General features: G+C 35.2%; 1 long non-coding RNA gene across 1 annotated transcript in view; it reads left to right on the plus strand.

Moving 5' to 3' along the window:
• Positions 1–7,680: 7,680 nt before the first annotated feature.
• LOC134648016 (uncharacterized) overlaps positions 7,681–25,776 on the plus strand; it is a 441,830-nt gene continuing 423,734 nt past the window's right edge. Inside the window, exon 1 of the long non-coding RNA XR_010096873.1 lies at positions 7,681–7,940. This is a non-coding gene — a long non-coding RNA (uncharacterized LOC134648016). The remainder of the gene's footprint in view (positions 7,941–25,776) is intronic.

Here is a 25,776-nt window from a genome sequence, read left to right on the forward strand (position 1 = left end):
GTAAGGCTCCGTATTTATAATTTAATGACAACGCCTTGAGGGTTAGAAGATGTGTGCATAACTGCGTCCATTTACTGTAGGCCCGGGCCTTAGAAGATGAATTAAAAACAAAATCCTTTCATAGTGGTGGGCCTCTATAACATAAGTATGACGAATAAAATACATAGGCATTTCAGATTTCAAGATTCTACCTGAAACGGTTTAATCAGTAAGTTCTTGGAATTAATGTACAGACAGCATCAACCACTAGGTACATACAATTATAAAAGTTGGTACAGTCACCACACGGGAGTGTTACGCCATTTAGCGTCCTAGCCAAATTGGTTGTTCCATAATTACGCTATGGAATGTCCAATTTAACTAGAACCCTAAATGGCGTAACAATCATGGAGCGTGCTGGTGCCAATTGTTGAAATTCGGTTATCAATTTGGACCCTGGCCGGGGTGCAACCGGAAAAGCGACGACATGAGGAAGAGATATTAGCGATCACTCCATTTACTCCTTATTTTTCATTTCTATACTTACCTATACTTAAGTACCGTATCTAGTACGAATACCAACACAATAGATACCGTATATACCACGGTAAATCAATAATAGGCTTTCTATATCGTCTTGTTTTCATTAACCTGCGGAAATAGGTAAGTACTGCGTAGAAAAGGAGTGAATGTTATAAAAACCTAGAGCCCTGGTCGTTTGTGCCCTTGATTTGCCCTTGGCAGTGGGGAAGGACGAATCCGTAAGCTTATACCTACTTGATAACACTGGGCAGATTGCCAGGAATCGAAGACAGTGTCAAGAGTAGTTTTAGGGTTAATCAAATTGAATGGGCCACTTAGTGAAGTATACTTTCGTATCTGTATTAACTAGTGTCGGGTGGCCCTGACACTGTCGGCTGGCCCCGGAACGGCACGGTGACGGTGGCGCTCCGGAGAGCCCCAGTGTCAGCACGCTCCGGCCCGCCCCGGCCCGGCCACGGCCCGGTCTAGCGTGACTCATCCTTAACGTTAACAGTTTACCTACTGACGCTCTTTCACTTTTATTTGCTATATTAAGTAAGTAGGTACCTACCTATACCGAATCCACGGTTGTCGTGTTCGAACTGTCCGTAATCTTTACAGGGAAATTAACAAAAAGGTCTCTTTGCCGGGGCTTCGCATAATTCACCCAAGACTATACGTGCTCAAACGGCTTCGGGACCTATAGGAAACTAGGGGGGCTACCGCATAGATGTACATACATCGAAAATCGGAATTCGCCTATCTTTCTCCATATCTGCCCTGAAATATTGCTAAAAGATGGGGAGCGATAAACATTCCTCGAAATTCGATGTTCGAGGTTCGTGTTATCTCCCCTCTCTCCCCAAAACGTCTGGCTCTCGAGTAGTCTCGAGTACCCGATTCGAACATATCGAGTCTGGCTAGCCAAAAATTGTTGACAGATATTTCGTTGTTGTATCACCAATTGTCTATGATTTAAAAAAAAAGCTAAAAGTCAGTTGTCAATTTATGTCATTGATTCAAATTGTTGGCGGTTTATAAGGGGTTTATTTTAAATAATATTAATAATCTCTATACTGCGTGAGGTCCGTAAACTATTATTTAAGTTCGTAAATAATTACGACAATGTGTGAAGTCGACGTGTAGCGTTGTATAATGAAAAACTGCAATGTTTACAAGCCCTAAACAAATTTAAACAAATTAGGAGGTTAATGCTCTATAAATATTTTGATACTTAGCATTTAGCATATTTGGCAATTTTGGCATAGTACTTATTAGAGATGCCCCGAATAGTGGTTTTGGCCGAATACCGAATATTAGGCCACTCTCTCGGCCGAATACCGAATATTCGGCGACCGAATATTCGGCATGAGATGCGAACATTGCGAGTCACAATTATTATGAAAACTGTTCCCCAACAAAGCACAACGTTTGCTAAGATATATTTTTTGTAAACCAGAACTAATTAATGTAGTTAGAGTCAATCAAATCAGACCCAATGATAAAAATAAAATATTTCATAATTAACAAATGCTTAAAAAAGGGTCTCCCTATTTAAAAACTTTCCAATAATACATTTTAAATATTAAATATACTTAGGTACCTAATTTATGGTATTTTTATTGTGTAATTTTTTTTTTTAGGTAGTGGCAACAGATATTCGGTATTCGGCCGAATAGTATGCAAAATTCGGCCGAATACCGAATATTCGGCAAACTGGCCGAATAGGCCGAATACCGAATAGTTGCCGAACATTCGTGGCATCTCTAGTACTTATGTATTTTTTTGGTGATGGATTAATTTTACGGTATTATCGAGCTAGGTCTATTTTAAACTACATTTCATTTTTCGCCTTGGTATAATGGTATATGGTGAGAAAGTGTAAACATAGGTATGTGTTTATCATTGACTGTACTTTACATAGTGGTAGAAATTATGTGAGCTGACTTTGAGTACACGTCAACGTATATTTAACTTATATCCTTAGGTACCTTGTGTGCACAGAAAATCAAAAATATTTTCTATTATCAAAACTATAAGTAATTCCTACTACATAAAGTGACCAGCCCAAGATTTATTGAAAATCCCGCCATACATTTGTGTAATATTTCAGTAGCCAGACTCTAGCTGCATGGTCAAGCAAATCTTGTCAGTAAAAAAAGGCGCGAAATTCAAATTTTCTATGGGCCGATATCCCTTCGCGCCTTCATTTTTAGGGTTCCGTAGCCAAATGGCAAAAAACGGAACCCTTATAGATTCGTCATGTCTGTCTGTCTGTCCGTCTGTCTGTCCGTCCGTATGTCACAGCCACTTTTCTCCGAAACTATAAGAACTATACTGTTGAAACTTGGTAAGTATAGATGTATTCTGTGAACCGCATTAAGATTTTCACACAAAAATAGAAAAAAAAACAATAAATTTTTGGGGTTCCCCATACTTCGAACTGAAACTCAAAATTTTTTTTTCATCAAACCCATACGTGTGGGGTATCTATGGATAGGTCTTCAAAAATGATATTGATGTTTCTAATATCATTTTTTTCTAAACTGAATAGTTTGCGCGAGAGACACTTCCAAAGTGGTAAAATGTGTGTCCCCCCCCCTGTAACTTCTAAAATAAGAGAATGATAAAACTAAAAAAAATATATGATGTACATTACCATGTAAACTTCCACCGAAAATTGGTTTGAACGAGATCTAGTAAGTAGTTTTTTTTTATACGTCATAAATCGCCTAAATACGGAACCCTTCATGGGCGAGTCCGACTCGCACTTGGCCGCTTTTTCAAATTTGCCGCCTTTTTCTACTGGCAAGATCTGCTTGACCAGCGTTATAAACTGGCAACGAGCTCACATACTTAAGGAAAACTAAATATTATGTTAATTGATAGGACGAGTGATTAGGCCGGATATGACCCCGCTACTAACACGACTAATTTAATACGCAAGGGTATTGCTTGCGTCACTAACATACAAGCTTTAAAACGAATAGCAGAGCCTCTTAGGAACCAAGAAAAAACCAAGAACGGCGATTTTAGATAACGTGTATTTTCGGAAGGCTTTTCCGCAGAACTCAGAATGCCTTTCGTAGAACCCAGAACCTATTGCTTCTTCGTACAAAACTTATGGGTCAGTTGCAATGAGCTCATAAGAGGTCATAAATAAAACTGACTCGTACCTTTAATTACTAAAATAATAAGGACACCTCTGTTTAGTTTGATGACCATCATCTTCCTCGCGTTGTCCCGGCATTTTGCCACGGCTCATGGGAGCCTGGGGTCCGCTTGGCAACTAATCCCAGTAATTGGCGTGGGCACTAGTTTTTACGAAAGCGACTGCCATCTGACCTTCCAACCCAGAGGGTAAACTAGGCCTGTTTAGGGATTAGTCCGGTTTCCTCACGATGTTTTCCTTCACCGAAAAGCGACTGGTAAATATCAAATGATATTTCGTACATAAGTTCCGAAAAACTCATTGGTACGAGCCGGGGTTCGAACCCGCGACCTCCGGATTGCAAGTCGCACGCTCTTACCGCTAGGCCACCAGCGCTTGTTTAGTTTGATGACCAAATTCCATAAAAGATGGCGCTGTTACAAATGCAAACTAGTTAACACTAGTTCATCGTAGAATGTATAATTGTTTAAAGAATTTTATAACAAAATCTAGTAAAATAGATAGCAAACGAGCAATTTATCACAATAATGTGGATATTAAAATAATATTGAAAAATTACAATAATACAGGACCTGAAAGTTTCAAAGTTTAAGTTTATTTTTAACTTACAAAAACGATAAAAGTAAGGGTACCATTCGATTCCTTACATTTCAACCAACAAAATATTGTATGGCAACTATATACATAAACGCAATATTTCACCGACAAAAACGCAATTTTCTTGTTTTGTCCATACTGCAAGATGGGCTCCCAGAGACCTTGACGTCACGTTCCCTTATCGTTTTGTTTAGGGCGTTTCGCGGGTGAAGTGCGACTGTCGGCCTTTGACTACAATTTCTGACTTTTGTGTTACTTTAATGCAATGGGTCCCATATAGACATTTGATCCTAAAAACAAACCCGATCGATTGATACCATAAATGAAAATTAGTCATGTAGCCTATTATGTGAATAAATGTTTATAGTACCTAACGACTTGTTTAATCAAACTCCTAATCTTATACCTTTAAACGAGCAATTCTTGTATATTTATTTAGGTATTTATTTATTTATATGTATATATGAAGGGTGCACGGAAAGAACATGTCTAGTCACTTTAGTAACATTTTGAGAAATCGCGGTTTTAAATTTTGGAACAATGTCAAAACGTGTGGTAATTCCGTGACCAGGTATTATTTAACTAAAAAAAAGTTGTGTTACATTTATTATACAGTGGTAGCAAAAGATATACCTAACTAATAGTTCATTAAGAGCTCTTCATTTTGAGATAAAAAACTCATTTTCCGAAAAAAGTGACTAGACACATGTTCTTTCCGTGTACTTACCCTTCATATATTTCAGGGATCGGAAACGGCTCTAACGATTTCGATGAAATTTGCTATATGGGGGTTTTCGGGGGCGAAAAATCGATCTAGCTTGGTCTTATCTCTAGGAAAACGCGCATTTTCAAGTTTTTTTATGTTTCCCGAGCTTTGCTCGGTCTCCCAGATATTTTTAACCTTTAAACGAGCAATTCTTGTTTATTTATTTATTTATATCTTATTTTTATCTTATCTTATACCTTTAAACGAGTAATTCTTGTTTATTTATTTATTTATATGTATATTTATTTATATATATAGGTATTTCCGGAATCTCGGAAACGGCTTTAACGATTTCGATGAAATTTGGTATATGGGGGTTTTCGGGGGCGATAAATCGATCCAGCTAGGTCTTATCTCTGGGAAAACGCACATATTCGAGTTTTTATATGTTTTCCGAGCAAAGCTCGGTCTCCCAGATATTTTTAGTTAAGTAGGTAGGTATATGAGAGAATAATAATAAATTAAAATTGCTTTAGTTAGTAGAAAATGTTGATATAATTATGTACTTATTATTATTTGGCTGATTTGGCTCTGAATATTAAAATGTTCCATTTGCCTCATCTAGGGTTGCCACCCGTACTTTAATATAAAGTATTGTACTCTATTTTAGCCGTGTGTACGTTATTTTTTACGAAACACATAAAGTACGCCAAAATACTTTATTTACAACATTCATCAGTGATTAGTATTTTTTTAAGTAAAACACACATATTTTATAAATTTTCATACTTAAATTGAACAGTAAAATACTTTAGAGTATGTTTCTGAACGAAATTTTATTACATTTCGCATTTTATGGGGCCTACCTACACACATGCATGACCAACGCGAACGTTGGCAAACATAAGGGACGCAGATATATGAACGCATCGCTGCGTCCTTTTCATTTACCGACGTTGGTTGGACATGAGTTCAATCAATCTTTGGGTAATATGGCTCCATCGATACTGTCGATGATTTCGCCAACGTCGAAGTGGATCCCACGTGGGATCGAATTAATATTATTTGTAATAAATAAACTTCAGCCAGTGTACGGTATATAAAACTATAAAATTATGGCCTCTAGGGCTCTAGCCAGCCACGGTTAGAGGTAGAAATACCAAATGCTCGTAGAGCACGACGTTGTTCGGTTGTATTCTGAGCTCTTGTAAGGCGATAGCTGGACTTTACAAGGGCCACGTGGGGCTACCTGGCGTTGACGCCAGAATGGCGATTAAACTCGTATCAAGATTAATTCTTTATTATCCGCACACTTCCATATTAGTTTACTGTATAATAAGCTATCAGTATTACACTTTAAACAACATTAATGGGCAAAAACAAAGAAATTAATCACGACCCGATGTGACCAAGATGGCGGTCGACAAGAAGCCCTCTGGACATGAGTTTGTGGGCCCCATTACCGCTTGGCATTTTGAAATTGACATTGACAGGCTTGACAGCTGCCACTGCCACTGTCAATAGTGTCAATAAAATTTTCGCGGTATCCCCATTCCCCAATATCTGTCGTTTTTCTGTCTTGTCTCTTGTGTTGTGTGTGATTCTGCGCTAAACTTTTGTTGAGAATAAGTTTTAAAACAGTGTTAAAAGGTGTTTTGACTGTTAGATTCCTTAAATTTAAAATGGAAAGTGCTTAAGTGACGAAGAATACGAAGATGGGACTGTTCGCGTGGTAAAAAAACGTAAAGTAGAAAAACGTGCACAAAAATATAAATTTCAATGGGAAGCCGATTTCCCTTGGCTAAAGAAGGATGAAACTAACGATTTTAATGCAAAATGCACAGCGTGTGGTGTTGTTATTGTTATCGGAACAGGTGGCGTAGGTCAGGTGAGCATTAATTTTTTTTGGTACCTATTCTATTACCCTTCACTGGCTACACTACATAGATTACCTAGTTTACCTATTTGGATTAATGAAATGAAGCCTTTTAACTGGTTTTTTATTGAAGAATTTGAATACATTAATTTTTAAGCCATGTGCCAAAAATAATATTTTTCATACTACATATTAACATATTATATAATTTATGTAGTACAGTCGGCTCCATAAATATAGGTACAGATGGAACATAAATATGTAAACAGTTACACCTTATTGTCAATGTAATAAGGGTGTAACCATATTTATGACTGTTTATATATTTATAGATGTGACCGTCTGACCGTACCTAGTACCTACACACACTTCAAAGACAGGTATACAATTCCGATTAATATACAGTTTCATTCACGGTTAGTTGTTTGGTCAAGTTACTGGTGCATGTTTTAACTCTAACAGTCTTAACTTAACTAACTATACTGTATTGTTTGAGTGTTTCTGTGCATACTAAAATTACTAAACTAACTTACTGCCATGGTGTGTCTGTGACTCTGTTCAATTTTGTGTTAGTAAGAATAATGTAGTACATAAATATGTACTTGTATCATACATACTTGTCTTGTTTTATTGAGGGCCTGAGAGGGTGGACTGGTGAAGGGTGAAGGTGGAGGTAACATAGTTTGTTTTTTTTTATTTCCAGATAAAGCAACATGAGAATACTAATACACACAAAAAAAGAATGGAAATTAAAAAAAGCGGCCAAGTGCGAGTCGGACTCGCCCATGAAGGGTTCCGTATTTAGACGATTTAAGACGTATAAAAAAAAACTACTTACTAGATCTCGTTCAAACCAATTTTCGGTGGAAGTTTACATGGTAATGTACATCATATATTTTTTTTAGTTTTATCATTCTCTTATTTTAGAAGTTACAGGGGGGGGGACACACATTTTACCACTTTGGAAGTGTCTCTCGCGCAAACTATTCACTTTAGAAAAAAATGATATTAGAAACCTCAATATCATTTTTGAAGACCTATCCATAGATACCCCACACGTATGGGTTTGATGAAAAAAAAATTTTTGAGTTTCAGTTCGAAGTATGGGGAACCCCAAAAATTTATTGTTTTTTTTCTATTTTTGTGTGAAAATCTTAATGCGGTTCACAGAATACATCTACTTACCAAGTTTCAACAGTATAGTTCTTATAGTTTCGGAGAAAAGTGGCTGTGACATACGGACGGACAGACAGACGGACAGACGGACAGACGGACAGACAGACAGACATGACGAATCTATAAGGGTTCCGTTTTTTGCCATTTGGCTACGGAACCCTAAAAACATCTGGGCTCTTAAGTAAATTCCTGACAACTCCATGTACATCTAACACTGCATGTCTCAACAATAACACTGAGAATGTTTCAGCGGCTGAGCTTGCCTTGACATATCATGCTATAAAACATAATCTTTCATACAACAGTATGGATTGTCTAGTGAAATTAAATAAAATTATCTACGTTGACTCAAGCACAGCCACCAGCATACGGTTAGGCCGAACAAAAATGGAAGCTTTAGTGACTGAGGCGTTGGGGCCATATTCTCTTCAGGGTGTTGTGGATGATTTAAAAAATGAAGACCAGTACTTCAGCCTTCAAACAGATGCCTCTAATAAAAAAAATATTAAGCTTTTTCCACTTGTTGTGCAATATTTTTCTGCAAAGAATGGTCTTCAAACTAAGTTGCTGGATTTCTATGAAAATAGTAATGAAAGTGCAGATGGCATGTTTAGTTCTATAAAGGAGTCATTAGAAAACCTGGATTTGACTTTTGAGAATGTTTCTGGATTTAGTGCTGATAACACAAATGCAAACTTTGGTGCTCGACATTCTTTATTTACTAATATTAGAGAGGAGGTCCCTGATGTATTAAAAGGCAATTGCCATGCACATATTATTCACAACTGTGTAAAGCGTGCCATGGATTTCCTGTCTTATGATATAGAAAACGTGATTTTAAAAATCTACAGTCACTTTGCTCATTCAGCAGTTAGGAGAGAAGACTTAAAAAAAATTGTTGAAGCTGCTGATGGTAATTTCCACGAACTGAAACGCCATGTAGGAACACGCTGGCTTTCACTCTTGCCTTGTGTGGATACAGTTCTAAAAAACTGGGCACCAATAAGGAATTATTTTATTAGTCTAGGTGAAGATTGCCCAATAATAATGCAAAATTTATTATTATTGAATGAAGATAAAGATTTAATAGAAGTGTATTTAAATTTCTGTAGCCATGTATTAAATGTATTTTGTAAAACTGTGAAGAGCTTAGAGGGTGATTCTATCACAGTATTGGATGTTTTTAACATAATGACAAATATAAAAAAAGATTTACTGAAAAGAAAAGAAGATAAATTTTATGGGTTTATAACAATGCAGAAAATAGAATTACTTGAGCAATCTTCACAGGGCCTAAAAAATAAAATTTAAAAAAACTTTGATCTATTTATAGAAAAAGCTGTAAGTTACCTAGAAAAATGGTTCAACTTTAAACCTGATAACTGGCTAGCTATTATAAGTCATTTTGACTTAAATTCTGCATTATCATTTCAAGAGATCTTAAAAATTACTGAAATGTTGAATATGCAATCTAAATTGGATATAGATTGCCTTTACACAGAAGTAAACCTTCTAAATGATGTGAGGGAAAAGATATACAACAGCAGTTTTAAAGAATCCTGCACAGCTAAAAAATGGGAATCAATATTTTCCCAGGAAACCTTGTTTCCCAATATATTTAAAGTGATCTCACGTTTACTGTCCGTTCCCGCCACTTCAGCATTTACAGAAAGGGTGTTTTCCGTAATGAATGCGAAGTGGCGGGACGACAGAAACAAAGCTTCAATGAAGCTGATTCGAAACGAATTATTAGTGTACCTAAACCTCTGTTTACCCTGTTTAGACGCAATAAATATTTTTAAAACTGATAAAAAATTGTTAGACAGCGCCAAGTCGAACAAAAAGTATGTATTTAAAAAAATAAAATAAAATACTTTATTTTTATGGTGTGTACTTTTTATTTTTTGAATTAAGATGAGAACTACTCTATTTGCTTAGTAAAAAGGTGGCAACCCTAGCCTCATCTCGCCTGGCGTAGCCAATAGCAATACCTACAGTACGAGGGCCTCGTGCTGAAATCTAATTATGAACCCTTATTATCCTTGTATTTCCGACCTTCACATATTATTTATTATTAATACACTTAAGTACAGCTATAATTGGTTGGATTTGAGATAAATAACTATATCACGATTAATAATTACTTGTGTCGCTAGCCGGAAAACTAACATAGGAACGTACCTACTTTATGTCTAAAATAATAAATAAGTCCATCTTTGTTGGCGATTGAAGCCAAATGGTGTTTCCTCGACGCACTTGTCGATTGCTTGTAATTGTAATAATTGTATAGGTACATTAATTTTATGTCAAATCTAATAAAATTGTTTGTTGTTATAATAATCAGGAGTTTTATTTAAAAATATTTACAAGTAAGTAACAAAATTGTTTCTTTTGATTGCTAACGAATACAAAACATAGGATTATTTTTAAGTAAATCTTCAACAGATAAAACATGGTAGGTAATATCCAAAACGCACTCAGTAAGATACAGCCAGAGGTATAAAAATGAAATGAAAAGAGCTCGTCATATTTCACATAGAGATGTTACAAACCTTATATTATATATCATTAATTCATTATGTAGGTAATTAATTGCCAGCTTTGAATAATATACCTACCTTTTTTTTTAAATAACTACTCATAATACATAAAAAATAAAGTGTAGAAATGCTTTTGGCCACCCTGTATGCGTGTTAAAGTTACTAAAAGCTTTCTGTTACGACTGTTACGAGACCTTTTCTTCCGCCCACCATACCACAGAAAGATTGCTTTAGTAATGTATGCGTGGGATGCTGTCCAGAACCAGACCATATAAGTGAAACAGTAATACTTGACAATCATACGTAAACAAAGACCAGTGCCCTGTTTATCAAAAGCTTGTAACTTGTAATACAAGCGGAAGTCACCTTTTGACAGCTTTTGTTAGAAAGGGACTTCCACTTGTATTACAAGTTACAAGCTTTTGATAAACAGGGTACAGGCCATTCTGAGTCGCATGAGGCGAGAGATTGGATAGCAATTGAATCAGCCCTTAAGTAAAAGCACACTATGTACGTATATCAAGTTATTTGTCATTACTCATGTAGTGCAAATATCTAAAACTATACACTCCTTTTTTTGGGCAGTCGTGTAAAAACAAAGCTGCGACAAGAAAATATAAAAAAAAATACTGATAATGTTCCATGGAACGCCGGGGGCCCTATAATTGTAAGTAGGTAGATAATGTAGGAGGCGCTATTAATGTTTGCATTTTAAACCTAGTATTGAACTTTTATGGCCGCGTCTACAAGCAAAAAACTACAATAAATTAATAATAAAGACATTTAGGCTTGGACATTCGATTATGTAAGTATTGTAAGTTACGTAACGCGGCATTGAAAGGGAGAGTCACGGTAAAATTATTAGGGACAAGTCCACGGTCGATAAAAAAATCTTTAGGAATGAGGTAATTCAGAACTCGTAGAGTATAATTCAGATGAGTATTGTATTAATAATATTAATATCAAATTGATTTCACAATTTGGTTTCATGATAGTACGTACATAATAGGTAGTGTATACGTTAAAACCAACGATATTTGGTTTTAACATTCGTGGTGAGGTAATTGGATAACATGAAGGCTGTGGTTTTTTTTACCTCAATATACATATACGAGTTATTAATAAGTATGTAAATTAGTATCATTTAATTACCTACATATTAATGTAATGATTTACTTATGGTTTATTAGGTACAAGATTTTTCTGATGAATACTTACGCTCCTGGTCCAGCTCTGTTTAATAGGCTACATTCCTACTAGTCAAATCAGCTTCTTTTTTAGAACTGTCAAACAATGATATTATACAGGGTGCTTCCTGTAACAGGAGCAATAAATTAAACTAAAGGCTGTACTCCTCAAACTGACCAACATTTGTTCAGCAACTTTTAAAAATTATGAATCCTTTAGACTTCCTCTTTTTCATACAAAATAAATATTGCCTTCAATGTACGCTGACATCAGTGTGTTTGACGTTGCTTGTCACGCTTTAAACATAACAAAATTTGCAATACATTGCGTCTTAGAATAAACTTTAAAGTGTAATAAAAATCAAAACATGAGTTATTTTTAAAAGTTGCTGAACAAATGTTGGTCAGTTTGAGGAGTACAGCCTTTAGTTTAATTTATTGCTCCTGTTACAGGAAGCACCCTGTATAATCATAGATAGGTTATCCTCATACTTGAGGAGCACAAAAAATACTTCCATATTTATTTCTGTGCCTACAAAGAAATCTGTTATTTTTGATTTATTTTCTCATTCCATCCATCTTTGTCACACTCGTTGTTAAACATAAGGGCGTCTCTTTCTCTTTCGGTGTGCCGGAGCTCGTTAGCACGTGCACATTTCTCGCTTGTCCAGCAGCGACTAAAGGCAACTTGTCCAATTTGTCACAAGTTTCAATTATGGAATGCCTATAACCTATCTTGAGTTATAAATCATTGCTGTCAAAACGATTTGCCAATATGGAATTTATATGAAAACGAATGTAGTGACGTCACGGTAAACTCACCTACTTTTTATATTTCAATCTGATTTATTAAATACAAATTGTGTTTAAAAATAGCTGCTGTCTATGTTTTTCTAATAATTATCTGGTGCTTTATTTCGTGCATGGTTTGAAATAATTTATTTTAAGTACAGGAAACATCCCTATTGTTTGGCATAGATCAGATTTTATTGGAGAATGAAAGAGAGAAATAATAGGTAATATTTAATTAATTTGACAGTTTGTCTCGATGACATCACTTTTAGCACAAAATTAACATTTGATCAAGTACTGTAAGCTTTAAGAATAAATTAAATTACTTCTATGAAAATATTTTAATTTGTGTTATTTCTCTTTTGCTCGGTTTTTGCACTATAAAATTTACTATGATGTAAAAACTTATCCAAACACAGCTTGCAAAGTAAAACATAAAATCACAAAAGTAAGTACATCACAGAAACATGACAATATTTTATGACTACGAATAATCAGATCATTTTACAATATGCTGTTGCAAGTTGCAAGTGATTGCATGTTAATAATTTGGCTGTCATATCAAAACCTAAGGTACGATTGTGCTACAGTAAATTGACCCTATCACACATCTAGACGGAATTAATCAATGGAACGTCCCTCAACAAAACGGTGATGTAGATCAAGAGCCGAGGCGTGAGGGGTTGCGAGGGGAGGCTCCCGGCCCTCTCCCGGTATGACGTCATTGCTCCCTCTACAGCTACTTACACCAACGCGTAGATAACTCGGACCTATTTATATTTTTTTGGAAGATATATATATTCCTTTCAAAGATCATAAAGATGTATCTTCTATCCGTGCCGACGAGAATTTATTTTTAGAATATGTTTGATTTGTGTTATTATGTAACTTTTTCACATTCTTAGATGATTTCTGTGTGTCAGACAGAAATGCCTAATAAATGATTTTTTTCAGGTATTTTCTGCCCGCTCTACAAATGGGACGATATATTGGTGCTATATTTCGTATTTTGATATTTATTGTTCTAACTACTTATATGAATGTTAAAAAAAAACCACTTGAGCATATTCATACTTCTTAATTATGCGAAAATGAATCAATTAACTTAATAATAGGATGGAAGTTAAGTACAAGGATTTTTTCCCGATTAAATTAGGTAATTAGGGTAATAGCTCATATATATAGGTTCAGGCGGAGTATGTCACTTTCTTAGGACGTCACATTCTGAGTTTGTCACTTTCTGACTTTGTCACTTTCTGAGATCGTCACATTCTGAGTTCGTCACTTTCTGACTTTGTCACTTTCTGAGATCGTCACTTTCTGAGTACGACACTTTCTGAGGACGTCACTTTCTGAGTACGTCACTTTCTGAGAACGCCACTTTCTGAGGACGTCACTTTCTGAGTTCGTCACTTTCTGAGTTCGTCACTTTTTTAGCATAGGTACGATTTAACAGTATAATATACCTGCACGAAAGATGTATACTGCCAGCAACCAGACTAGCTGTTCGACATACGGTCGCTTTTATATCCTACATACCAATACCAATCTCTGTTTGCCTTACGCCTGACGACAATTCCATTTGGCAAAACGTCCTATGTGTCGTGCAATAAAGTGAAAATAGAGAAATAAATAATAATAAAAAACAATCTAATTATGTTTCAATCAGAGTATTTAATTCAGAATAAGTACTTAGAAACTACAAGCGTCAAAACATTTAGCCACAGATTGGAGTTAGGCCGGCAACAGCTTCGATTCAATACACATAAATGTTTCGCACAGTAGCAACCATGATTTTATCATTCGCCGCTGTGATTAGCTCGTGAAGGTATCACGGCAAGCTCGCTGACACCAGTAGAAGATCATTCCAACATTTACATTTAAACGGACTGCCGCTCCTTTCGTGACAACATATTCTTCAGCATACCGCGTCTTCTGTCATGTCTCCATAAACTCAAACGTCTTTTTTTCTGATGATAGTGTAAATTTTGGATACCTATCTGCGTATAAAATCAGCATTGGAGTTTTGTTTCAGACAATATTTCTTCTCGTGTCATCTGTGGAGAATAGGCGTCAATGGATTTTTTCTTCAAAGCGTTGCCGAATTTCAGAATATATGTTCAGCCATCAATCACTTCTGCGTATGGAGTGATCCATACTCTCATAGTTCTCATGTTCTTTATTTGTTTGTTTTCTTCCTATATAGGTTACACGATGAATTTTTAAATTATTATTACATTATACTTTTAGCCTGACAATAAAAATCTAGCATGTCGCCGATTTGACATCGCTGATTTTTTTTCTATTTAAAATGCGAAACTACAAAAAGGTTATATATAAGTAGTTTGTCAAAGGACTGTCTCATTTCAAACATAGACAGAGATAATCATACTATCTTTGTCTTACTCTAGTACTAGCACCCAATAGAAAAGGATGAGTATATTTTGTATTGTTCTTATTTAATGACAAATTGGTTTGACCAACTATACTTACAGTCCGTTAACTCTCAGAATGAACTTCGTTTTTCGGGTAAAATCGGACGTAATCGCGTAATAGAAAATAGAAAATATATTTTTTAATGTTGATCCTAGCGAAACAAAGTAGCATTTATTTTATAAGAAATCTCAAATAGATTATTTACGTAAAAGATAATTATTTGCCGTGGGCTACCGTTTACGAGTTATTTACGAATAACTAAAAAATAACAACCTTAGAATAAATTATACGTGACTTTCCCACTTTAATATACAGTGTGTAAATCCAATACGGGCGAATATTTAAACGGTGGTTAGCATAGGACCTAAAAAGTATATTGAGATAGATTTTACTTAGAAATGCATTGAAAATTATAACCATACAAAATAATTCGGCCCGCAATGTAATACACCACACACGTTACGGGATACGAGCTTTTTAAAGTAACTGTCAACGCTTGTTGGCAGTTACTATGAAAAGCTCGTATCTCGTAATGTCATTATCATCTTGTTTCTTAATGTTTACAGTACATTGCTGCTCGGTACATGTGGAAAAAATTAATCACGGGGTCATAATTAAGTGTAACTTAAAAAAACATCTTAATTAATGATAAGACGGGTAAATTCTATATCTGGTTTAATTTATTGCCCGTATTTGACTTACACACTGTATTTTAAAACATTGATCCTAGCGAAAAAGTGTACTGAATCTTTTTAGGACATCGTGGTTTGTACCACCTTGTATAGAGTAGTTAATACCACCATAACTAGTAGGTAAGTAAATATTTAAATTCATATTAAAATATGTGACTTTTAAGTATTTACTATATTTACAAATTAAATTTAAAATTATTGTTTTAATTTATTCTTTTATTTTAAAGTAAATTTGAATTAAAACTAGAGATAAAATAAAAAACACAAACTATAAAATATACTTACTTACCTACAAAAAAAATGTGACTGTTATTACCACTCTATATAATTTCAGCCAGAAGTAGTAAATGACGGTGTGACGTTCTGCTTTCAAATTCTGATTCTATTTTATATAGAATATGACAAAAACTCAAATAGCAATATAGTCATCAACCAAATATTAAGCATAACGTCATTAAATTAGGGCTTATTTTACGTTGAGACAATAGGTATCCCTAACTTTTTGCGGTAAGTTTAAAACTTTTTGTGAGTAAGTAAGAAAGCAGAACAGCAGTATCACCTTCGCGTGTTACCGCCGATACCCGATGTAAGTATCTTTCTAAAATCCGAAGGTCATTAGAGTTAACGAACTGTAGATAATATGTTGCGCTAGCTTCGACCCGCGACTTCATCTGCGTGGAAATATAATGATGATGATGATGATTTATAAACAATAATTAGGTCCTTCCCCGGGCCTCAAATCGCATCCATACATAATTTTATGTAAATATAAATAGTGAGTTACTGAAATGTTCTGCCGCCAGAGTACAGCACAAAGAGTAGTATAATATACAGCTCAAACCATAGCGTAACTTATATAGACTCTGTACGGAAAGAGAAAAGTCGTGGAATGTATATTGACTATATTGTATAGGGCCCAATACATTCACGACTCTTCTCTTTCCGAACAGTACGGTTACCATCAGACTTATCTTGGTCTAACTCTAAAGTCTCTACGGAAAGAGAAGAGTCGTGAAATGTATGAGAATTTTAGCCTTGGAGAATTAGTAAAGTTTTATTAAAAAATGCTACCTACTGTGTGAAGTACGTAGAAGTAATGAAAGAACTGAGCAAAATGGTGTTCTGTATGTTTTGGAATAGAGAAGTGAATGATATTTTTTTAAATTCTCTATGAATGACACCTTTCGACACCGGTATTTGGTCGATCGACTTAAACGAGTGCACTTACTTTTAAATAATATTTGGCGTGACGTGACGTAACGTTCAAGGTCACAAGCAGACTCGAAACGTCAGGCCAAAATATTAAAAGTTACTGCAATGTCTCAATTATGCATATTATCGATAGAAACAGAAACATAATAATTGACACTTTACCGCGAATACTTATTTATTGAATCAACCACTTCCTCCCAAAATTCTTCGATGTCCTCTTCTACGACGCCATTTATTAAATGTCTAGAAACAATATAGCTTTATTATTATGAACACAAGAACAATTTGGCAGGACTAATAGTCATATTTTAGTTCTTTATTTTCCGTAGACACAGCACCACCACTTTTTACACCTGAAAAACCAATTACTTTTAGGGATAGCTCGTGGTGAATTATCGCTTAATTTTTTACACAAACTTTCCCTGATAATTGAGCGTAGTTTTACCTTTTGTTTTATTAGATCAATCACGTAAGCTAATTGTAAATTGGTGCTCTTCTAGATTTCATACAATACCATCTAATAAATATGTACTTAATAATTAATATGGAAACATAATCCATAGCGACTCTATTCATTCCATATTCGTTCGCTATTCACTTTTGACGTAAGTCATTTGGGTATGTTACAATTACAATTAAAGTCATTGGAATAAAAAGTTTTTACTGTATCGCAGTTCTTTTTGCAATTTTGATACTTAGTGTTTAAAACAGTGTGTCGTTAGTGGTTTGAATGTTTTTTTTTAGAAGTGAGCGTTATTACCATCAACAGGAGCGTCGTGGAAAAGTATTTTGCTGCCATACTTTTTTGTTTGGCTCTAGACCAAAGAGTAGTATAATATATATATTATAATATATATATAGTCATATTTTAGTTCTTTATTTTCCGTAGACACAGCACCACCACTTTTTACACCTGAAAAACCAATTACTTTTAGGGATAGCTCGTGGTGAATTATCGCTTAATTTTTTACACAAACTTTCCCTGATAATTGAGCGTAGTTTTACCTTTTGTTTTATTAGATCAATCACGTAAGCTAATTGTAAATTGGTGCTCTTCTAGATTTCATACAATACCATCTAATAAATATGTACTTAATAATTAATATGGAAACATAATCCATAGCGACTCTATTCATTCCATATTCGTTCGCTATTCACTTTTGACGTAAGTCATTTGGGTATGTTACAATTACAATTAAAGTCATTGGAATAAAAAGTTTTTACTGTATCGCAGTTCTTTTTGCAATTTTGATACTTAGTGTTTAAAACAGTGTGTCGTTAGTGGTTTGAATGTTTTTTTTTAGAAGTGAGCGTTATTACCATCAACAGGAGCGTCGTGGAAAAGTATTTTGCTGCCATACTTTTTTGTTTGGCTCTAGACCAAAGAGTAGTATAATATATATATCAAGGCCCCAACGTTCTCGGTTCTCAGTACAAAATTTATCTGTCAAGCCGTAGCCATTTTGGTGGTGGGCAAGCTGTGTATGTGTGCGTTAAAATGTGTATGTGTGAGTTTATTGCACGTTTCTAGGGATGTAGATTTGTCGATTTTAATCATGTTATATATCGATACTCTCTACACAGCGGAACGTAATAGCGATTAATTGAAGCTTCGATATCTTCACTAAAAATAAACAACCGGAAATGCTAATGGATAATGAATACTTTATAAATTTTATAATATAATAATAAACTCTATTATTGCGAAAAACATATTTTATTTGGTTTTAATGTAACATTTATACATATATGTGGCGTTCCATGCCTCCTTTAGACAATAATTCAAATAATTATAACGGGGTCATAATTAAGAGCAACTTATAAGTAAAGAACTTCTAAATTAATGTTATAATAGTTATCTGTTCATTTTAGATAGTTTAGATCCTTTCAAGTAAAATTTAAATTGTAAAAAGGCCGTATAGTTTATCGATATGACTTTATCGTCGTGGCCACATGCCTCTGGTTCCTCATTGTAAATCGTACATAAAATGTGTCTGTGTGTGTGAGGCTACGGTGACAGGTGGCTTACGCTCCATCTTTAAAAATAATACATCTATGATATATATGCTCTAGACGTCCATTTATAAAATGTCATTCATTCTATGTAATGGCGTGGGATGTGTTGATTTGGTTTAAATACTCTTTAACTTATTCTCGTTACTAAAAAGTGTCCCTTGGAATCGAATATATGTATGACATTCTAAGAAATATGATTAAATTTATCGTATAGGTATATAGCATGCTTATCGATTGGTAGGCCAAATTCGGCATGAATATGATTTGAGGCCCGGGGAAGGACATAATTATTATCATCATCATATTTCCACGCAGATGAAGTCGCGGGTCGAAGCTAGCGCACCATATTATCTAATTATAGTTGGAACTATACTCATCTTTTTCTTTTGGGTGCTAGTACTAGAGTAAGACAAAGATAGTATGATTATCTCTGTCTATGTTTGAAATGAGACTGTCCTTTGACAAACTACTTATATATAACCTTTTTGTAGTTTCGCATTTTAAATAGAAAAAAATCAGCGATGTCAAATCGGCGACATGCTAGATTTTTATTGTCAGGCTAAAAGTATAATGTAATAACAATTTAAAAATTCATCGTGTAACCTATATAGGAAGAAAACAAACAAATAAAGAACATGAGAACTATGAGAGTATGGATCACTCCATACGCAGAAGTGATTGATGGCTGAACATATATTCTGAAATTCGGCAACGCTTTGAAGAAAAAATCCATTGACGCCTATTCTCCACAGATGACACGAGAAGAAATATTGTCTGAAACAAAACTCCAATGCTGATTTTATACGCAGATAGGTATCCAAAATTTACACTATCATCAGAAAAAAAGACGTTTGAGTTTATGGAGACATGACAGAAGACGCGGTATGCTGAAGAATATGTTGTCACGAAAGGAGCGGCAGTCCGTTTAAATGTAAATATGTTGGAATGATCTTCTTCTGGTGTCAGCGAGCTTGCCGTGATACCTTCACGAGCTAATCACAGCGGCGAATGATAAAATCATGGTTCCTACTGTGCGAAAAATTTATGTGTATTGAATCGAAGCTGTTGCCGGCCTAACTCCAATCTGTGGCTAAATGTTTTGGTGCTTGTAGTTTCTAAGTACTTATTCTGAATTAAATACTCTGATTGAAACATAATTAGATTGTTTTTTATTATTATTTATTTCTCTATTTTCACTTTATTGCACGACACATAGGACGTTTTGCCAAATGGAATTGTCTACCAGTCAGGCGTAAGGCAAACAGAGATTGGTATTGGTATGTAGGATATAAAAGCGACCGTATGTCGAACAGCTAATCTGGTTGCTGGCAGTATACATCTTTCGTGCAGGTATATTATACTGTTAAATCGTACCTATGCTAAAAAAGTGACGAACTCAGAAAGTGACGAACTCAGAAAGTGACGTCCTCAGAAAGTGACGAACTCAGAAAGTGACGTCCTCAGAAAGTGGCGTTCTCAGAAAGTGACGTACTCAGAAGGTGACGTCCTCAGAAAGTGTCGTACTCAGAAAGTGACGATCTCAGAAAGTGACGATCTCAGAAAGTGACAAACTCAGAATGTGACGTCCTAAGAAAGTGACATACTCCGCCTGAACCCTCATATAATCCTACCTTCGGGCACAGGATTAAATTTAAGACGCGATTCTATGTATTCTTTCTAGTAAGTAAATGAGCCACCTATTATCTTTCCACTGTGCAATAAAAAACCATGTTTGAGGGTTGGCGGTGTGAGGTGTGTGTAGTACTTACATGAGTTGGGTTCTAAATCGTCAGTCAAAGTTCACGTTTGTTGACATTCCGGAAATAGTTCCTTCCGCTCCATTGCTCACAATAAAGTGTTTCCGCGAGGATCCCGGTTTGCCGCCTTAAGTGCAGAACCAATTAAGTAAAAGTCCAAGAAGGTATTAAAATATTTGGTATTTTAGACGTTTTAGTTTAGAAATCGATAAACTCCTAAGAAAAAACTTAACGAATTTTAACGGACTTTGTTACCTAAAGGTGGCGTTAGATAAGTTTTGACCGTGGGTCATAGTTAGAATTGTGCTTCAGTAAAGTAAGTTAGCCTAGACAAATAATAGGTACCTAGGGTACGTGCATACCTACTTAGAGGATTCAAAAAATATTGAAGGGCTTTACGGGCATGTGGGTACAGGGTATAATCTATGTTTCTTCGCCTTTGAGACAAAAGGTCTTCCTTGATGGACAGGCAGACGACCGGGAAACATCAATCCTGGAGTCCAGTTGAGTATATGTACAGCCCTGATATCTATCGATAATAGTTAATAAAAAGGTCCTTATTGCACTTGAAGCATAAGAATCCTTCTGCGATGTAAAGCCCCATTTTAGCAGAAAACCAGTGCAGTTTAGATTAACTCTCAAATAAATCAAGCATGTTTGTAAATTCTATCACACGAATACCAATATCGACGCAAAGAAACAGCCCGTAAATATACAACATGTTCCAACAACGTTTATTGGTTTTCGTAAACGCAGTGGTGTTAGTATCCCACGTTTGAAGAAGTCTCATAGAAGTTTGCAAAACGTGAGAAGATGGCATGATAAAAATTCCTCTGTGACTAGGGTTACCGAACAAAGCCATTCTGTCAAATCCAGACAATAACTATTTTTATTAAATTTATTAAAGAGAATTTGTGAAAGTCAAATACGTTTTCCTGTCCCGCTACATAATAACTACCTAACTGAAATCAATCCAATCCGTTTTAAGTACACACTCGTTTAAATTACTCATACCTATTCAGCCTCCTAAGCTCCTAACCCGCACCTATGACCATTGCAATATAGGCCTCTCTTTGAGTAAGCATGCTACTTGTCCCGGTCCCAAATTAATCTCTTCCTTTCCGAATGTCACCCATCAGTCGAGCTAAAAAGATGCCGTTGATGAATTTGAATTTTATTTTATTGACCTTCCGAAGAAGAAGTTTACATATTCTGCTGATATTTTTGAAATGGCCGCAGTCCAGTTCTGAGAAATCAGCAATTTGTCTCAAAAAATTCCCTGACGCGCATGTAGGTATAACCCTAGTAGTCTCGAGATGGCGGCTTGAAACTCGAGCTATGCTTTGCCCGTCTTTGTCTGTGTTTGTCGCTGTTTATAAGCCACCCTCGTTTACTACGAAAATTGCACGCCTCTCAAATTGCACACACGGATTTTTATTATAGCAGACGCAGAGTTTATTACTTACAGCGCTGTGTTATTTTATTCGGCGGTGGACTATTTGGAAGTGGAAGAAGGATTATTTTCGAAATCATACTAGTTAGTATTTCTTCTGTGTTTGGAGATCGCTTTTTAGCGATAAGACGGCCTGTTATACTTACTTATATTTTTCTTTCTAATTTCTTTGTTATTTACATGTCAAATGTAATTGGTGGAATAAAGAATCGTATTTTATTTAACATAACTAATTAAACATTTTATTCACTCAAATCTTCTTCTACCTTAAATTAAATATACGTCCATTAACATACACCGCACTCTACCAGTTTAATTTTCAAATCGATTTGACTTTCTGAGTGCTGGTTGCGGTCGGGAAATCCTCTCGCGCGAGTAAATGGCGATGGCGTGGAGAGGCCGGTCACTCCGCGCAACGGCTGATTCGACCCCGGTTGTACTGTCACCACTAACCGAGCGTTTAACTCGACAATCCAGTGGAACTTAAACTTTTAAATTAAAAAAAAGTCATAGAAAATTACCTAGGCCGAGGCTGCTAGCTTAGCTTACGCGCGTAACCATATCATTTCTAGATAGACCATTAATTCGCAGGTCGGGAGCCATCATATCAATTAAATGTAATCTAAGAAGGTTAATCACCTTAGCTGCTATCTAAAATAATTTGATTAATCTTCAAGATTTGTATCAACTACGCGTAATCGGATATTACACTTATAATCTATCTAATACCTTTAAACGAGCAATTCTTGTTTATTTATTTATTTATTTATATATATATATATTTCGGGGATCTCGGAAACGGCTCTAACGATTTCGATGAAATTTGGTATATAGGGGTTTTCGGGGGCGAAAAATCGATCTAGCTAGGTCTTATCTCTGGGAAAACGCGCATTTCCGAGTTATTATATGTTTTCCGAGCGAAGCTCGGTCACCCAGATATTAGGCTATATAAAGCAAAAGCTCGTCAGGGTTGGTAAGTGAATAACACTGGCCACCTCAGATGACCAGTTGACCACCCCCGCTCGCCCACATACGCCACCCTCTACGTAACGCCAACAATAATAATTTACAATTTGGTGCCTCCAAACGACATTGTTTAATAAAAACGTCGTCAACCCTACCCGTCCGTAATTAAGCTGGCAAATTCTTATTTGCGTCTCTTTATTTGGAGACAAAGTTTTGTTAAAAAAACAACGAGTTGCACTTCGGGAGTGCCGACAGAAGTGAAAACTTAATGACTAGTCCAAAATGTCTGCAGCACTATGTATAATTGACCCATCCTCCTTTCTATTGAAAAACTTTAGATCCGAAATTGCTGGTCAGTGAGTTTGTTTAAAATTCGAAATTCAAATTTGTAGCGTTCATTGTTTAAAATTCGAATAGAAATTGTAAAGTTACCTTGCAGATCTCGCATCTAAATATATTTGGTCATGATATTTTGAGTTTTATTCACCAGTACTAGAGTTCACTTTTATTAGCGATTTCATCAAGATGTAGCTTTATTGAATTATGTCATTGAGTCTTTCTTTATTGATTTAAATGCCATCTAAATGAGTGGCCATCTAAACCTTACGGTCACGTGACCGCCTTACGCTGTCTCAAGTTTATCATTTTTCCCCCACCTCAAAAAGTACACAGGGCCGCTAAAGAAGTTTTCACTTCAAAAAGTTACATAAAGAGAGATCCGCTCAGGCAGTTTTCTTTTTATGGATATCTCGCGCCCGAACCGTGTTGTTTGTCTTTGTTCTTGATATGTAAATTAATAAGTATTTAAAATAGAGCAGAGAAAATAATTATAAGTATATAAAATGAGGAATAAGCGGATACTAAAATAAATATTAAATGGAACCACAAAGTTTAAGTTTTCAGTACTTAAAGGAAATACTAAGTCAGATGTAGGTAACTTTTTAAGAGGCAAATTGTAGTCGATTGTAGTCGAGACAAAAAAAAACATAATAATATATTCAGAAAAAATAAGAAGACATTCTCATTTGATGTACGTAGGTAAGTACATACTTACCTATAGTTTCAGTTAAATTAAGTATCCAAGCCCCTTTTTCTTCTTTTTACCTGAAATCTATTTCGCCTAAAAATTAGTAGCAAGTTTTTCCACTTCCCTTTGTGCAGCAGGCCGGGAAGAATTCTTCCGCTGCGGTAAAAGACTAAAAAATAAAATAAATCAGCAGAGGTGCAGGATTACACTGCGGTCGCTGCGCTGCGGGCTAGATGTGTGAAAACTCCGCAGTAGTCTCTAGTCGACAAGTTCAAAATGGTGAAAAATAGAGATACTACTCCTAACAATACGCGTGATACCTCATGGGATTCGTAATAATGTCTAGAATAAATTTTTCTAGACATCATTCTAAATCCTATGAAGTAAGGTGTATTCGGGTATTTCCGAATGAACGAAAGTGGCGGATAATACCGAAAGGTGATCGACTCTTACTACAACGGAATATGAGTGATTTTACAATGATTTTCGGGATTACCCGATTTCCGGAATTACCCGAATAAACCTTATCACACGTGTCTTTAGGAGTAGTACCTATCTATATTTTTCATGATTTTGAACTTGTTGACTAGACTACAGTAAAAGCTGCTGAGTCCGGCTGTAGCCGTGAAAATGGAATTATGAATTTACTACTCAGCTCATTAATTATTTTTTCTACTCCAGCACTTAAATGTGTCAATTAAATGACTGACAGTGATATCTAAAGCAATGTCATTTGAATGCTTTGTCTATAGGCTCATAAGATGACTGCTAGCAGTCATCTTATGAGTATAATACAACTGCTTTATTTTTTTTAAAGATACAAGTTCCGATCATCTTGATTGAAAGAGGTATGTTTTCATTTACAATAATAACTCTTTTTTTTTTTAAATAATAACTCAATTTTTTTTAAATAATAACTCTATTTTTTTAATAATAACTCTTTTTTTTTAATAATAGTCTTTTTTTTTAATAATCTCTTTTTTTTAATAATAACTTTTTTTTTCTTTTTTTTTTTTCTTTTTTTTTTTTTGCTGCAGCTGTCATAGAAAAAGTAATGTATGCAACAGCTCATAATTGGTTCTTAAAATTCTCGGGTCTTTTTTTACAAAACTCGACTACGTCTCGTTTTGTAACTTCGACCCTTGAATTTTAAGAACCCTTATTATATCACTGTTGCATAAACTACTATACTTACTCAAACACCCGTGCATTAAAATTAACGGTGCCTGGTAAAAATGTTTCAGACGTTGATAAAAAGGTGTGCGGTTTTTAAAGCTCCCTAATTAATTTCTATACGATATTTATTCTGGGAGCGTTGCGTTTGTTAAAGTAAGTAAATTTATCTAACTTGTAAATGAACAAACGAAACATTTGAATAAATGAACAAAATGTTAAAATTGTTAAGGGTAGTTTTATAAACTGCGTAGCCGTAAGTTTTTGTAGCCGACTAGGTATATCTAAATAAAAGTCGCCATAAGATCACTAGACGACGAGGTAGGCCCCGTAATATTGGATCAAACGGCAGGTTATTTAAAGCCTATTGTTAGGTATACTATAAAGCATTTCAGCAAAAGACCACTCAGTACCTATGCTTGTCCATACAATGGCTGGCTATTACTTGTGCTTAATGCGCTCCTTTATTTTCATCTGTCATCTCTGCCCGCATTCTG

The sequence above is a fragment of the Cydia amplana genome, chromosome 5 (assembly GCF_948474715.1).
Source record: "Cydia amplana chromosome 5, ilCydAmpl1.1, whole genome shotgun sequence".
Classification (NCBI taxonomy): domain Eukaryota; kingdom Metazoa; phylum Arthropoda; class Insecta; order Lepidoptera; family Tortricidae; genus Cydia; species Cydia amplana.